Genomic DNA, 13,397 nt, shown 5'->3' on the forward strand with positions numbered 1-13,397 from the left:
ATGGCACCTTGATTACCGTCACATAAACTCTCTATGCTCCTAGGGATAATAGAACCCTATTGAGCTATTCAAGCCAACGGATTCCATGCAGAAATGCATGTAGATAACGAAAATAAGTTCATTTGCAATACCTCTAATGATTGCGAACAAGTGCACATCTTAGAGAAGTTTATGTGTCTCTCTAGTGGACTCTATGTCACTATTCGAGCTATTAAATCCAATAAAGTAATGAGATAAGATTTCTTGGATTTTGACACATATTGGCTTTGTCACGACATGATAGGTCATCTTGGTCATGATATGATGATCCGTCTACTAAAGACTTCACATGGACATCCATTCTTTCGAGCAAAGTGAAGCACGAATCAAAGGTTGATTCCTGGACTAAGTATGACCGCCGCCGCTGCCTAGGGCTCCAGCGCCATCCACCACCAGCCTAGGGCTGGCACAGTCCCTATCCATGACGCCATGGATGACGTCCATCATCGTGATGGTGACCCAGGTGATGCTGCAATCACCAACTTTACTTCAAATAGCGTTTCAGACACTTAGGCCCAACCAAAACCCTCATTGGTTGCTTCTAAGGCCTCTCGCTCGTTTTACAAAGCCCGTTCCTTAGGGAAATTAGGACTGGGACCGTCCTATGCAAAGGATATGACAATACTTATTTTGTTCTTGCATAGAATATATGGGGATTTTGTGGACTAATTCAACCAACTTGCGGAAGTTTAAATATCTCATGATGTTCAGATGTTGGTTGACATGAAAACATGCTGGTCACGTGTTGTGCCACTGTCCACCTGTAAATGCTGCTTATACTACACTTCTAGTACATATCATACGACAATGGGCTCACTCCCGGGATCATCCTATTCAGTCAATTGGACTTGACAATGCTAGAGAGTTTACATCAAATATTTTCGATGGTTATTGCAATTGGACTAATGTTGGATATTATATTCCCATGAACACACCCAAATTGTCTCTACGGAAATGACTACGATGGTAGTCCGGACATTGGTAATGCGCACCAATCTTCTTATATCCGTTTGGAGTGATGCAATATCGCATGTAGCTATGCTAATTCGTCTACGACCCACCGCCACTCAATGCGTAACAGTTAGTGGCTGGGTATGAGTACCACGTACTTATGTATATTTGAGTGAGCCATTTATGTGCCTCTTGCTCCTTGCCACAGCTCACTACAATGGGTCATCACAGACGACTAGACAAGTACATTGGATATGAGACTCCAACAATCGTCCGCCACTTAATGGCCTTGCTAGGCGATCTCCTTACCACTAAATTTACAGATTGTCACTTTGATGAGACAGTCTTCATGTTGTTAGGGGGAGATAAGAAACAGAACAACAAGAACGACATGAATTGTCCTAGTATGTCCCCACTATGTCTCATCTCGATCCCCGCTAAAGTGACGAGATCACACATATCTACTGCAAATATGCCTGCAAGGATGGACGTCCCTATGAGAGGACGCAACGCCACTCTACACGGAGGTAGGCATAGCGCCAACACCATAGAGAGTGGCACTCTGGTGTTACAGGCCATGACCCTAGCTAGGATGCATGGGAGGCCCGTGGGTTCGAAGTATACTTTGGCACAACTCAATCCTTGGATCATCGACACTCAAATCTGTCTCATGAGTATCTTCTGGATTATGGTTATCGTTGGAGGACGTCTCAACGTCAGAACCTATTCCTGAGAATATAGAGCTCTATGAAAATTACACTAGTGTATGAAAGACATGGGGTAGAAACTCCATCATGATTGATGATGTATTCGCGCATTTCATAGCGCATGAGTTTGTTGAGTCAGATGATATCGAACCACGCTCCGATGATGAATAAATGCCAACGTAGAGAAATTTGGCCTAAATGGAAAGATGCGATCCATGTTAAGTTGGATTCTTAACGAAGATGAAGGTTTTCGAGCCAATTATGCCAACACCTCCTAACATAAAACCTATTGACTAATGCATGTTCGAACAATTGTGGTTTAAAGTCTACCACAGATGAGCCTATGATCATTTAGGATAATGCTGGTTGCTTTGAACAAATGAAGCAATGCTACATCAAAAGTGACGACACCAAGCATAATCAGCAATAACAGACTCTCCTCAAGATCAAAGTGAACTAGGTTCGATCTGAGGACAGTGTGGCAGACTTGCTCACTAAGTCATTGCCTAAATTCTACTCTCGAGAAATATGTTGGTAGCATCATTTGCGGAAGCTATCCGAACTCCCATAACCGTTGTCATCAAGGGGATATGCAGACATCAGGGAGAGATGTCTACATGTATGGTCTCAAAACGTGAATGGTACGGTGTGTTGTGCTCTTTTTCCCCTTCGACCGAGGTTATTTTTGTCCCACAGAGTTTTTGTTACTCGGCAAGGTTTTTAATGAGGCAACGAGAGGAGCACCATGTTTGGGCGACATAAAAGGGAGTGTTTAAGTAAATCCAGATTTTGTGTCTGGCCCAAACTCTAGGTTACTTGACCCAGTGGTAATAGGGTTTTAATTAGAGATAATCTCAGAGAATCTTAGAGATATCCATTCAATGTATGATTACCTTTCCCTGTACAATTCAGATTCTATGCATTGTATCCTCTATATAAAGAGGCCCCTATTATCAATGAGAATACACAGCAATTCTCTCTCAATTACCGTTTCCCTAAAACAGTATATAAATAAATAGATAAAAAAAGATGTATATCACAACCATCACCTCTGCGGTAATGAAACTAGGGATATATATCAAGATTAGAAGCACAAGCTTCAATAAAACGTCCCATATGATCCCTAATATTCTTAAAATATTTTTCAAACGACCATGCCTGAATGAAGAAAAAGAACTGGTTAATTACTATATACTTATATAGCACATTTTTTTTGGGTGAAATTTGGCATTTTCAAAATTTCATTGGTATAGGTTGCACATGACTGGCAAAGAAACATTGTTTGAATGTTTAGAAAAAATAACTAAAAATGACATTTTCAGACAATATTGTGAATCATCGGAAAAAATTGTTTTTCAATTTAATTATTATTTCTTTTTTTGAAATCTGGATTCTCTCCTTAGTTGGTCTCACTGTTGAGTTTTAATTTTGTCCATTAATTGGAAGGCCATTAGTCCACGTCAGCGAACCACATGTAATAAACCAAAAGTTTTGCTTGCAAGACTAATCGCGTTTAATTTTGGGAAAATATCCATTTACCCAATTTTGAGCTACATTAACCCCACTTACCCAAACATCTTATAAGATTTCTCACTTACCCAATAAATTTAATAGTTTTTGCCCTAATACCCAATTAAGTATTTTTTTTGGATTAAATACTGTTTACTCCTTGAGCTTTTGACCAAAAAACATTTTAGTTCCTGACCTTCTAATTTCACACGTTTAGTCCTTGTACTTATCAATTTCGGACCAATAGGTCATTTCCGTCACTCTCCGTCCAAAACCTCTGTTAAGTAGCTGACGTGGCAATTATTTCCCTACTAAAATGTCTATTCTAACCTTCACTTCCTTTTTTTTTTTTTTTTTAATGTTTATCTCTTTTTGGTTTCTTTTTCTTTTTTGTCGATCTATTTATCCCTCTTCTTCTTCTTCTTCTTCTTCTTCTTCTTCCCTCTTCCAGCTCTCTCTTCTCCAGAACCTTAACTCGAGCAATAAGAGACGGAGCTGCAACCTTCCCCTTCTCCTTCAAAACCTAACCATCTTGCTCACCCTAAACCCTAATCAACCTAATCCTCCTCACCCAAAACTCAAACCATAGCCCCTTCCCAACCAACCGCTCCTCGATTTGCTCATTCTCCTCCACACTCTCTTGGATTGTGAAGCCGATTCCGCACCGCACCCGTGATGAAGCCCCCGAGGACCTGCACCGCTCCGGTCTGCTCATCCAAGATGAGGACGGTCAAATGTTGTACTGATTTAGTGGAATTTTGATTTTTCGAGTTGCATTTCTTGATCTAAATCGTTGTTGATTCCCAAAATTTGATTCTTTTGTGGTTGATTTGGGGATTTAGGATTCGGGTTCTTTTGGATTGAGTCTCGATTTGAGTTTAGGGTAATGGTGTTTATGTTTTCGGTATATGGCTTGCCTTTGATTCTCTGTTTTTAAAACTCTGTGATTTGAGTATATGGCTTGCCTCTGTTTTCTTTGTTTATGGGAGGTGCTGAAGCAGGTGGTGAATGAGGAGGACGGTGTTGGAAACGCCGCAGAGGAGGTTGTAGGGGGTGGAGGAGAGGACGGCGTAGGGGGTGAAGTTGGATGAAGGATGAAGAAAAGACAAACATATTGACAAAAAAAAAAAATGCCCCAGATCGGATCATCTTCTCCCCAGATGGTATTTAGTTTATGTTGTTTTCGATTTCGATTGCCTTCGAGAGTTTTGTAATGGTGAATGGTATTGTTAATGATGAGGTTGCATTAATATGATGTCTTTATCATTCTCAATTATGTAACATATATGTTGTATATGAATTAGTCCATTCGATCTTGGTGTAGAGGACTATAAGAAGAGAGAGGAGGAAGAAAAGGGCACGACATTGAGAAGTCTCGGAAGAGGAAGTAGGGAAGATTGAGTAGGTGAAGGAGAAGAGAGAGGAGGAAGAAGAAAAAAAAACAGAGAAAAAAACAATAGGATTAATTCTTGTTTACCTACCTAAGTTTTCACTCATTCTTCATGTTAGTCCCTGAACTTTCAATTTCATCAAGATTACCCTTGAACTCCCAATTTTCATCATCCGTGTCCAATTCTTAAAGCTCCGTCCAATTTGGAGGTTAAATCTTACGTTCGGGGCCCACTATCAGGGGGGAAAATGGTCATTTTGTGAAGAAAAAAAAAACAGAACTAAATTCCTCAGCCACGCCTCCTTTCTTCTTTCTTCTCTGTTCTTCTTCTCTTTTCTTTTTCTTCTTTTTTTATTCTTTCTATTCCGGCCACATCTTGGTGTTGCACCTATGGGAGAGTCTTCCTCTCGACATTCCTGAGGTTTCTGTGGTGTTAGTTATCCAAAGACTAGCTTTGCTAAGATGAATCGAATGAAAGAAGTTCTCCAGGGTCCGACGGGTTTTGGGTATTTTCAGGCAACTCAGACAGTGAACCTCAATAAGTAAGAATTAAGTGGATTTCTGATTTTGATTTCTGAGATTCATGAATTGGATCTTTGAAACTCTCTGCGATAGGTTTGCATGTGTTGAATTGAGGAAATTTGATGATTTTTATGCGATCCAGCTCCCTTGCCGGAAACCCAGCCTACTAATGCTTCTCAGCTGGAACGGGAGCCAGCGATCGACGAGACGACAAGACCAGCCGGCGCCATCAGCTGGAGGACTCTATTTTTGCTGCGACCAAGCTCTTCCTCCGCTGACATGGCCGACAACAGAGAGCAGCCCTTGAGTTTCTTACAGTCATCGCTTGTGACAGAGATGGCGAGGCCGGCGATCTAGAAGGTTGGGATTCGGGAGGTGAAGTGATCGACGACGGAATGTGGGTGTTGGCGGAGATCGACAGTGAATTTAGGGATAGATTGGGGGGAAGTGGTTGGAGGAGTTGATTTGAAGGAGGGGTGGGGAGAGAGGATGAGGAGGGTGCCCTGAGAAATAGAGTGGAGGGAGAGGCCGGTGCCGTTCGGCGGGTTGTCAAGGATGTCGGTGATTTGGTCATTCAAGCCTTTTAATCGATACCCAGATCATAATTTGGTCATTCCAATCACCTCCACCATTTCTACAAGGTCCGTCAGTCACTGTATATAACACCTTCACCTTCTTCCAAATGCATTCAAAATTGTACTGGATTAATTGATGCATTGTTTACAGGGGCATATGGGATTTCACAATGTGCATCAATATCTCATGGAGATGGGTTTCTCAAATTGTCTCATTTTACTTGTTCTTTCTCAATATTGTTGCTGATGCTCAGGCCTATGATTACCCATGTCTTTCTTCTTCTGTTTATGCTTGTGAAGATGTTAACAATTACTATGCCAATATGGAGTATTTAGAGGATAAATCGATGATATAGGGAAATAGGTGTGGAATGCTCTCAAGATCCTAGATGCTTTGGATGTTGACAACCTAGGAGCTTCATCAAGGATATGGGGTAATCAAACCAAGGTGAGGGGTTGGACATGGTTGGTGAAACCGTGAAGAAACTTTTTTTCTTTTTCTCATTTAGGTTTGATAAGGGGTAGTATAGGAATTTAGCAATTTCATCTCCTGCCACGTCATCACTTAACGTCCAAATTGGACGGAGCTTCGAGAATTGGACATGGCTGATGAAAATTGGGAGTTCAGAGGTAATCTTGATGAAATTGGAAGTTCAGGGACTAACATGAAGAATGAGTGAAAGTTTAGGTAGGTAAACAAGAATTAATCCAAAACAATATATACATAGATAAATTTTTAAAAAAGAAAAAAAAGAAAGTGAGGGTAGAATAGACATTTTAACTAGAAAATGGTTGTCACGTCAGCTACTTAACGGAGGTTTTGGATGGAGAGTGACGGTAAGTACCTATTGGTCCAAAATTTTGGAAGTACAAGGATTAAACGTGTGAAATTAGAAGGTCAGGGACTGAAGTGTTTTATGGTCAAAAGCTCAAGGACTAAACAATATTTAATCTATTTTTTTAATTATATTTTGTATATTTTTGAGACAATTTTGCCCTCCCTCTCTTTGTCACTCTCTAAGTCAACATAAACTTCACCGACTCCGGTCAACGGGTGCCGGACTCAAGTCACCGGTCGCCGGATTCAGGTCAATGGTCGCCGAAGTCCCTTCACCAATCGCCGAAATCCATTCATCATTCGCCAGATTCTGGTCACAGGCAGGAAATCTCACCTGGAGGTCGCCGGATTTTTCAAAAGAGATCGTCAGAGATCTTATAGGTCACTGGACGATATTATTGCCCCCGAATAAAAAAGTTAGTACCCCCCAATAACAAGTTTATTGGGGATCAATAATTACTGAAAAATGAAATTGTTTTTAATTTTGAAAGTTTTAGGAGGTTTATCCAAATAAATAATCTTATTATTGCCCCAATAAACATTTTATTGGCCCCAATAATCTTATTATTACCCCCCAATAAAATGTCAACAAGACGATTACAACAGTTAAACATTAGTACAGGCAGTCACCAATCTACAAAATCTACCAATTAGATGCTATTTTAGTACATAACTGGAATTAAAACATTTTTTTTTTGCATATTTTCTCATACTAGACAACTTGTGGCATGTGGTCTGCCCAAAAAAAAGAAAAAAGGAATGGTGTAGACGTCATCGATCTTAGACCAAAAAAAAAATGTTGAAACCCACAGCGCAGACGTTGAATTAGTCGGCAACGGAAATCAAGAAGTGACGAGGTTGAAAGACTGGCCTAGGATCGAAACTAAAGTGGCCTCCGTGAGCGTTGGCCAGACGACTCTGGTGCGAGCCCTGACCAGGAACAAAACCTGGACCTGAATCCAGGACTTGCAGAGGCTACAATTTCGACGATCCTCTTCTTCTTGCGTCTTCTTCGCGTGGCGGTAGTGGTCGGGATCAGAGAGAGAGGAAACAAATTGGCGCCGATCTGGTCGGTGTAGAGCTAAACAATGCGCCACCACTCAGAGATGGAGGACGACGGTGTGGCACGGAGAAGTCTCGCTCATCTCCAACGTCGCCGGAGACTTGAAGCGGTTAGGAATTCGGGTCGAACCGTATGACTCCGCCGGGAGGAGAGATCGGAGAAGGAAAGGGAGGGGAGGGGAGGGGGAGAGAGAGAGAGAGAGAGAGAGAGAGAGAGAGAGAGAGAGAGAGAGAGAGAGAGAGAGAGAGAGAGAGAGAGAGAGAGAGAGAGAGAGAGAGAGAGAGAGAGAGAGAGAGAGAGAGGAGTAGTTGTTAATTAAAATAAGGGCAATACTGTCAATAGATGTTAAATTGGGTAAATGGGAGTAAAAAACTCTTAATGGAGTAAGTGGGCAATTTTTAGGCTCAAATTGTATAATTGGTCACTATCCCTTTAATTTTTCATTTTCATTCCGTCATTGTATGTGCTATTCTCCTTCTTCGTTCACACTTCTAATATTCTCTGTTTTCATTAGGGCTGGGCATTTAAGCCCTAAAACCCGCAAACCCGGACCGGCCTGGCCCAATTTTTTTTTTTTAACCAAACGGTTCGGGCTCGGGCCTTGACCTTCAAACAAACGGTTCGGGCCGGGCCTTGTCTCTCAAAGCTGTCAAAGCTCGTCAGGCCCGTCATAGATTAAAGAGGACAAATGTTCATGTAGTATTGGTCCTCATATAAGCCTCAAAATCTTTATCATAGGATCATACACATAGGATTGCACTCTTCACTAAAACACCTAAACCTAATCCTCATTCCTCAGCCTTCATTTCTAATTTTCTTCGTGTAGCCCGATCTGAACCTAATAGCAACGAGAGGCCGCCTCTTTCTCCTCCGCTGAGATGCCAAGACCCCACCGCTGAGACACCCAGGAATGCTCTCTCTCTCTCTCTCTCTCTCCACTTCACCTGCAGAGCTGCAAGCTCGAGAGCCCGAGACTGCTCTCTCTCTTCCGTTGCTGACAGAGTTCATCTTCCGATCTTCGTCTGAGTTCGCACCGTCTTCGACTCTTCTTCTTCGTCTCAACGGAGGGAGTTCACATCACACCAGAGGCCGCCTCCGTCTCTCAGTTTCTCCCTCTCCTCCGCCATAGCTGTGAGGCCGAGACACCAAAATAGGAGCCCGTTGTTCTTCAGGTCTGCCATCTCGTTTTAGCTTCATGGGTTCCGTAGTTTATTGATAAATTTGATCTCTTTTTGTGCTTATTTGGTTTGTAGCTAAACTGGGATTTGGGTTTTTGTTCAGTTCATTGCTTTCTGGTATTTGTTTCTATATTAAGAGATCTGCAGTTTCTGGTATTTTTGTATATTGAGTTGTTGATAATCTTGAATATTGGTATTGAAGTATTTCTGTGTGTACTCCTAGTTGAGTAAACTTTTGGCTCTTGAATGGTTCTTTGTTATTGAAGTAGGTTCTGTGTGTCGTGCTAGTTGAGTAAAGTTATAGCTTGAATGGTTCTTTGTTATCTAAATCTATTTATGATGGCTATTGTAGGGAAAACTGTGGAAGCCAATTGATGGACGGCTGCATTGCTGCTGGATAGAAGACTGGAAAAATGGCTGCTAAATTGCTGGATCTGAATTAGGACTTTCTATTTCATTGGATATTTGTATTTGAATTTGGACACTTCATATTTGAATTGTAGCTTCAATTGTTCTTGATGACTATTTGAATTTGGATATTATGTGTTCTGGATATTCAAATTTGCAGCTTGAACTTTGGATCGTGATAGTGTTTTGATTCAAATCTTCAACAGGTTGATATGAATGAAACCTGAATATATAGCAAAGTAGATATGGATATATATAGGCATAAGCAAAGGTAAAATACAGGTATTTGGGCTAGAAAGACTGGAAGCCCGGCCCGAAATGAAACGGGCCGGTCCCTGATTGTGGCAAAACGGGCTTTGGGCCCGAACCATAAGAAACGGGCAGGGTCCGGGCCTAGTAAAAATTAAGTCGGACCCGGCCCGTGGCCAGCCCTAGTTTTCATCTCTTTGACTTTCGTTGCATATTTGTACAGATGGATGAATTTGTATTTAATCCGAGTAAAATCAATTCTAGCAATGAGTCTCCTGAGTTATAAGGAGAAAGTGGTAAAGCGTTTCGAGCTCGACTCGATCGACAAAGACCTGTTGTAAGTTTTTTCTTTTTTTACATGCAACCTGAAGCAATTCTATTGGAGGAACTAACTTGCCCATTAATTAATCTACCTGTTGTAAGTTAATGAATGAAAAATGATGGAACTTATTTTAGTTTTTGTTCAATGATGCTTGGATTGTTGTGAGTTTTGGGTGTCGTCACCAAATGGTTGCAGGGTTTTGGGTTTATGGATTTGTGGTTTGTGGTTGAAATTGAAAAAAAAAAATGCGAATAGTACATGACGTTTGTTTCATTAGTAACTTTGGTACCTTAAGTTTCAAAAATATCATAATGGTGTCTAAGGTTTTGAGCCCTTCCCAACATAAGTACCTGGAGACGTTAGATCCTTTACGGAGGCTGCCGGCCGGCATATTCTAAAATGTATTTTTGTCCCTTCACTCAATCGCTTCTTCTTCTTCCTCATACTGTCTTCTTCTTCTTCCTCCCAACTCTCCCTGTTTCTCGTCTTCAACGTTCAAACTCAACTTCACCTCTCAAGCTCTCATGCTTCAAATTTTAGTTTCTCGGACTCTCTCAGTCCTCAATTAAGTTAATTTCGAGAACCCAAAAGTTGTAGCAAGGCTCTGACCGGACATCAATTTTCAGATTTCTTAACTCGTTCCGGAAAAGAATGTCTCTTATGGCAATTGATGGTGCGATGAAAACTCAAAAGGTCGGTTATGGTGTAGATCTAGTGGAGGCTAAACCAACGGCTACAAGGTTTTGGGTTTCTTCTATAATTCTGCTTTCCAATGATTCAATCCATTTCCATGCTCTTTTCAATTCTCTAATTCTGTGATGCTTGTCAAGTAACATAATTTAGCTATTTTTTTAACATGGGCTCCTTCACAAAGTTCATGGCTTCCACTATAATCCTCATAGTCTTATCACTTTTTCTGATTCCAACAAAAACCCAAATTTGATTACTTTGTTCTACATGGTTTATGGGTTTTTGCTGAAATTATGCTTTTCTATGGTTCAGTCCAATTCCATAGCATAACGTAGCTATTTCTAAGATAGTTTCCTTCAGAAAGTTCATTGCTTTTACTACTTTCTTCACAGTTTTATCAATTTTTCTGATTCCTACAAAGGGCCAAGAAGAAGGATTCATATCCGCAGTTATATCAAGTAAAGGTCTTGACTTTATTAAGGACTTGCTAATAGAAGATGCAATTTCCTCTATGATTCCACTTCAATTGCCTCAAATTGAAAAGTCTGTGAAAATCCCACTTATTGATCAAATTGATGTTGCTCTGTCCATGGTTGGAGTACGGCCTCGGAACCGATAGGACCTTGGAGACGAACCGAAACGAAATCTCAAGTGCTTGCAGAGCCAACTTGAGAATGGACTCGCTTTTCCATTTTAGGAAGTTGGTGGAGCTCCAGAGCCTACGGAGCTCGAGGAGGCGGGGGTAGTGCTCGTAGGTGGAGCAGGCCTACTCGGAGGCAGCAGAAATGTCTAACTGGATTTGCACGGCACGGAAGGAACCGGGGATGGAAAGGTGATAGAGCTTGATGGAGAGTTTGGGGAACTTGCTCGGTATATCTGAGGAGACCATCTTTACCTTCTAATCCAAATAAACCATATTTAGCAGAGAGAAAGAAAGGTTTGAAATATTTGAAATTTAAAGAAGAAGAAATTGATTAGTGTTTTAGGTCAAATTTGAGTTTGGGCTTAAATTGTGGGACCTAAGTTTATTGACTATGACGAGCCTCCCTGTAATACCCCAGAAATTCGTTATTAATTTCTTGAAATTAATAAAGTGTTCGTTTGTACAATTTCGTGGCTCGAGGATGGAGCAAAAGTATTTCGGACAAATAATTACTCGAAACGTTTTTTTTTTTAGGGGTCAAAGGGTTGACTTTTTATTCGTTGAGTTTCTCCAAAAACTTCCTTCATGGAAATTGTAGAGCGCGTCAATACAAGTTCGTGAACATGCGGAACGCGAAAATAGGAGTTCGTATGAAGAAGTTATGGCAATTGAAAAAAGTTTCCATTTTGGTTAAATAGGAAAAATTTCTGAAAATTGAGAAAAAACCCAAAGTTTCTATTTTTGGAAACTGATTCTCTCTCCTCTCTCCCGAGCAGTTTTCGAGCAGCCACTTTCATCCGGTAATATCTCCCTCGTCCGGCCACCATTGGACGCGCCACTGGTCCCATTCTCTTCGTCTCACTTCCCTCTCCAAGTCTGTGGCAACTTCATCGCTCGATTCGAGCCGTGGATGGCGCAGCATGGGCGGAAAGTGGTGGCGGCGCTGCGTTCGGGGTCACCATCGGAACTCTCAATTCTAGCCACCTCAGGAGACAATTCTTGGGGGCTTTTGGAGCCCAAAGGACTAGATACTTCCCTCCAAGCGGCTTGCAAAGATTCAAAGTGTGGAGATCGAATTTTGGAGTTGAAATTTCTAGGGTTTCATCGGCCCTCTTCTTTTCGAGATAAATTCCGGCCAAATGGCTTTGATTTAGACTTTGTGCTAGTTGTGAAAGTTGTTGTACATGTTGAGATGAACATTTTGGAATAGGTCTCGCCACCCAATTTGGAGGTTGTCGGCGGAGTGTGAAACCTATGCTTAACCACTGCCCGCTGCCCGTGGTGGTGCGTCAGGCTGTGTCTGTGCAGTTTCATGTTTCATTTCTCGTCTACTCATCAATACCAGCATTTCGATATATGATATGTAATTTTTGGCGATCGTATGAGCATGTTAAGGTTTTTAGCGTTTTCGATTAACTCGGTTTTTGATCCGTGAGGATCCGATTGTTCGATCGACTTGTAGTTTTGTCATTTGTATTGTAGAAGTATTCGGAGATTTTGGGTGATCTCGGATGAAGTTTCGCCTCAATTGGCATTACTTTCAGGGTTTTAGTTTAAACGGGGGTTCAAACTTTAATCGCTTTTTGATTCGTGTACTAAGTTGTGACCTATTTTACTTAGGTGATTGACAAAGTATTCTATATTTTATCTTGGCTGTAAGAGAAGACGCATCGAGATTTAGAGGTGAGTAAATCTCACGAGATTCATTTATGAACGAAATTTCTTTATAATTCGGATTTATTTGTTTAATGGTTAAATCGTTTTCGGAAATAAATATTTCTTTAAATCATATGAACTTGATCGTCTACGGTTCATAGGTCTGTAAAATGAAGTTTTATTATAAAAATGATTTTTCACGGGTTTTGTAATTGTGAACTATAGTTGGTATTAGTAGCATCCCTGAGTGGATGACTCCGTATATATATTTACGTGAAATATATATATCTTGGTGGAATTGTGTGTTTAGTTCACTATTGTTGTGCAATGTGATGTTAAGAAAAATAAATGAATTTGGAAAGAAAAGATGGTTTTGTCGTCTTTGAGGTTTGAAAGAAGTAGGTATGATTTTGGTGATGGTTTTGAGTTGAGAAAATAATATTTGGAAATGACTTCATTATGTTTTGCGGTTGTTGGAGTTGAGGAAACAATCTCATGTGATAACCAGTATGGTGATCTATGAGATGATTTGCGTGATGATTTTGTGTAAATGATGTGGGTTGTGGTAGTTGAGTGATTGTTGTTATCAATGGTTGATGGTGTATTGTTTTCTAGTTTATAATTGCTTGTTTCTTTCGTAATCTCCTGAACTAAATT

The sequence above is a fragment of the Rosa chinensis genome, chromosome 2 (assembly GCF_002994745.2).
Source record: "Rosa chinensis cultivar Old Blush chromosome 2, RchiOBHm-V2, whole genome shotgun sequence".
Classification (NCBI taxonomy): Eukaryota; Viridiplantae; Streptophyta; class Magnoliopsida; order Rosales; family Rosaceae; genus Rosa; species Rosa chinensis.